The 4,472-nt window shown below is 41.7% G+C and overlaps 1 pseudogene; it reads right to left on the bottom strand.

Moving 5' to 3' along the window:
- Nucleotides 1-4,058: 4,058 nt before the first annotated feature.
- Nucleotides 4,059-4,472, bottom strand: LOC119625162 (protein chibby homolog 1 pseudogene; annotated as a pseudogene).

Genomic DNA, 4,472 nt, shown 5'->3' on the forward strand with positions numbered 1-4,472 from the left:
TTGTTTTATTTCTCAAATTGTTCAGAGCTGGGCTGAAAAGAGGGTGAATATTGAGGGGACCCCTTTATAGACTGATCATGGTTTCTGGGTTCAAAGTCTAGTCCCTTTTCTTGCTAGAATGATGACTTTGAGCAAGTAACTTAACTTCTCTGGGGCTCACTTTCTTCCTCTATAAAATGGGAATAATAATAGTGCTTATCAGGTTATTTTGAAGATTAAATAAAAAGTACTGATACACTGTAAAAGAGTCAATACATTTAGCTATTATGTATTCATTTATTCATCCACCGATCAAATTATATTTTAGGTGGATTTTTCTGCATGCTATGGATAATGAGACAGAGAGGGTGGCTACATTTGTATTATTTAGATCTTAGTAGGGAGAGAGGCAGTGAACAAGTAAATAACCACATACACAAGAAAATTTCAGAGAGTGATAGATATTGTGGAGTAAAATGCTGGAGGATTGGGTGGGGTGTGGAAAAGGAGTGCTCTAGCTGGGGTGGTCAGGGAAGGTCTTTCTGTGATTCTTATGCAGTAGCTGTGAATGAGGGCCTCAGAGGAGAATGGATGGTTAGTAGCGAAAAGCACAACTACCCCGGCAAAGGCAATCTGCAAAGCCTGTAACAGAACATTCTTTTGCTTTCCTCATGAAATTAAATGCTGTCAGTTATCTCAAAACAGCTGTGGGTGGTTTTGTGCAAAAATTTTTGGGTTAGTCTGTGGGTTCCTCAGATGGTTTCGTTTGCCTAAGACTGATTTTAGGGGTGTGGGGATTAGCTCCTTATCAAGATTAACAAGACATCAAGGGCTATCATATAGCCAGAAAAGGAAGTGCAGAGGGTTTAGTGAACCTTTCAGAGCTCTTCCAAGGACCACAAATAGTAACCTAGTAGCACGGGTCGGAGCCTTGGGAGAGTGGCATCATACTCATACAGGTCAGCACAGAGGTTAACAAAGACTTGAAGCTAAAATCTCCACAAGAGGAAGCCGGAGAGGAACACCTTGCTCACCAACTTGTCCACCTCCCCACTCAATGGAGGGTAACTCCTGGTTGGCTGAGGTTTAATTTGTCCTGCTGGGTGTTTACAGTAGAAATTTCTTGCTTGGCATATGAGCATATGGGTCTGCTTACTTAGACTCTGGCTACTGGGTTTGTTGGGGATACATACCAGTTCCTTGATATGATAGTGCCCCCTACTCTACCTATTACGTTGTTTCACCAATTTACAAAGCACACTGGCAGATTCTTCTTTAAAGAACATATTAGCAGCATGTGGATAAATGAAAATGTACTTGACCAATACAAATTCTTTAACAAGAGGGCTGATAAAAGGCATCTACCTCCAAAATATCCAGGTAATATCCAAATAAGAAAAACGACAAGTAACTCAAGAATATGTACTAGAAAGGGCACAGATCTGGGTATTAGTGCCTTGGTTCTAGCTCTGCCACCTGTTAGTGGAGCAAGTAAATTGGGAAGAAAAAAGATTTATTGAGCGCCTACTATGTGACAGATTTTGTGCTAGTAACTTTATATATAAAATATTGCATTTAATCTTTATAACACATTATAAAATAAGTATTAATCCTCCCATTTTATAGATGAGGAAACTGAGGCATGGTGAAATTAAGTGTTCACACAATGAGGAATGGGAGGCCAAGTTTGAAGCTTAGGGCTGTCACATCCACAAGTGGGCTCTTCCTAGGATACTATGTTTTCATCAGACTCAATACTGCCTTTGGTTACTTTTACATTTTCCCATGGGGCCATAATGTACACTCTCTAATGCTTTCTTCTAGTTCTAAAGTTTACTCATGGCTGGCTGAGGTTTTAGTTGAACCTAGAACTACCAGCTCTAAAAATACTCAGAGTATTTTAGAAGTGTTTATAATCTGTTGGTTTAAAACATATTCACAAGTTCTTTGACAATGTCTTAAAAGATAGAGCCTTATTTCCCTCTCCTTGAACGCAGCTGGGCTTAGCAACTCGCTTCTAATGAATGGAACAAGGTAGAAGTGGCAGCATGTGACCTTTAAAACTAGGTCATAAAAGGCAATACTATAGATTCTTCCTTGCTTTTTCTTAGATTTCTTGCTCTGGGAAAGCAGGCCATGCTGTAAGGACACTCAAGCTGCCTAATGAGAGGTGCCCTTGGCAGGGAACCCAGGCCTCTTGTCAACAGCTATGTAAAGGAACCCCAATTAAGCCCTCACATGAGACTGCATCCTCGGCCAGTGTCTTAACCGTGACCTCATGAATTTCTGACCCACAGAAAGTGTGAGCTAATAAGTAATTGTTTTCTTAATCCACTAAGTTTGGGGTATTTTGTTACACAGCAACAAATAACTAATACAATAATAAAGGGGCCAGGTATAAAGTCAAACATGGCCTTTAAAAAGTGTTATATACTCATTGAAGATATATTAAGGAAATCTGAATGGATTAGTCAAAAAATACAAGAAAAATGAGAAGGAGAAGTTTATAAGGTCATCTTATATTTTTAACAGCACCAGTCCCTTAAGTCTAAAGTTGTGGCCCAACAATATTTATGCCTTTTTTGCTGAAAGGCATCAGTATGGTAAGAGAAGATTTGGTATAAGTGCTTGGGTGAATTCTATCTATTTGTGATTGTCTTTAGTGCTCTGCTCATAAAATACAAATCTCTGGATAAGATGGGAGGAGAGAAAACTCATTGGTGTTGACTTTCTACCCCACTGCATTCATAAAATCTAGCTAGATTGTGTCTACAATATAGAATATCAGTGTTGGAAGCAACCTCAAGAATCATTTAATATTTTCATTTAAGAGATTTAGGAATGGGAGCACTAAAGCGTAGTGGTTGCCCATAGTCACAGGGCAGGTGGGTGTTCTTCCTGAGACTCCAGGTGACTGAATTCCAGAGCAGTGCTTGTGCTTCTACTGGAGGCTGCTTAGGGTCCGTTTGCTGAAGTGACTTCTGTAGGTATATTTATCTGAGCAGAGGTGACAATGTGGCTCCCAGTGCTTCTACAAATTCTCCATACTTCTCTTCTCACACACCTTGCCATGTGTCTTGGGTAGTAGGATTTGCATTTTGTTGGGAAGCCTCTCCCTTGATCATAGGGAAACCTGGAAGATCACTGATGGAAGCTAAAACAAACTCAGATGGGCATTGATGAAAGCAATTCAAATGTTGGAGAAACATAGCATTGCTCAACAAAATGCTCCAGAGTCACTGATTTTAATGATTATTTCCTTAGAGCTAGTGGCCTTCTTACTACTGGAGGACTGACTAGTGACATTCCTAAGAAAGACATTTCTAGGGAAATTCTGAAACTGACTCAAAGAAACACGAGACTTCATTTCCATGGACTTAAAAAATAACGTTAACATCAATCATTTAATGAAAAAGAAGTAGTGTGAACAGGAAGTAGCACAAAATACAGTGTTGCAGTGGAAGATTGGTGCATGCTGCTGGGAAGAGGAAGCTGAGGAGGCTGTGGATGTGGGGAACAAGTACTCTGTAAGGACAAGGAGAGAGTGGTCAGAGGGGCAGAGAACCAGCAGAGCCACCCATCCAAGCAGCCCAAATACAGGCTCTTTGGAACTGGCATCGTGCCCCAAACACTAAACGGGCTGAGATGATGAGCTCCAGCTGCTTCTCCCAATGGTGTCTGTCCAACATGGTGATTCTGGGACATAGACATTTGCATGCTTACATGTGTGGAGGGCACCCCAAGGCTTATCACCACCCCCAGACCTCCCTGAGGTTTTCTTTACAGGCTAGCATCCCTAGCAGTGCATCTGGAGTGCTTTCCTAGTTACTGCCCTGGCCTGGAGGCCTGGTTTCCTCCATTAAATTTCACCTTCTTATGGCCAACCCAAGGGTATCAGTGCCTGTTGGCCCCATTATATGATACTGTCTCCAGGACCTAATTCGCTAGTGTGGCTAAAAAGTAAAAACAAACAACCCCTCCCCCCGCAAAAACAAAACAAAACAAATAAAAAAAATCTGCTTAGCCACGTCCTACTCCCCTGATAGGTGGCTTTCTCCCTGTTCTCCTAATGAATGTCTTTAGGGTCTTCCTTTTCTCCTCTGGCAGACACTCTTCCATTCATCCAATTCCTTCTCCATTAAAAGGGATTTAGCAGTGGTCTCTGAAAACATGTCTAGCAGGATGTCCACTTTCAGCTGCAAGAGACTGTTCTCTTCCTCCAGTTGCTGGTTCTGCCTGTGAAAGCACTGCGCCTCCCTCCAGTCCACACCTCCACTAACCCCTGTCTCTGCTATCCACTGGTCATTTTCAAACTTCAGGCTTTGTGTTCGTTTTTGTTTTATGAACCTTTTCCAGGTTCATAGTGGGAATTCCATAGTCCAGGCCCAGCTCCATCTCCTGGGTTGACTGATCCATGGAATCAGGTTGGAGAGAGAAGCAGAATTCCAAGGAGGCATCTTCTTGGGACTAAACATATTCCCAAAGAGGGGCAT

The sequence above is a fragment of the Chlorocebus sabaeus genome, chromosome 10, assembly GCF_047675955.1.
Source record: "Chlorocebus sabaeus isolate Y175 chromosome 10, mChlSab1.0.hap1, whole genome shotgun sequence".
NCBI classification, from domain to species: Eukaryota; Metazoa; Chordata; class Mammalia; order Primates; family Cercopithecidae; genus Chlorocebus; species Chlorocebus sabaeus.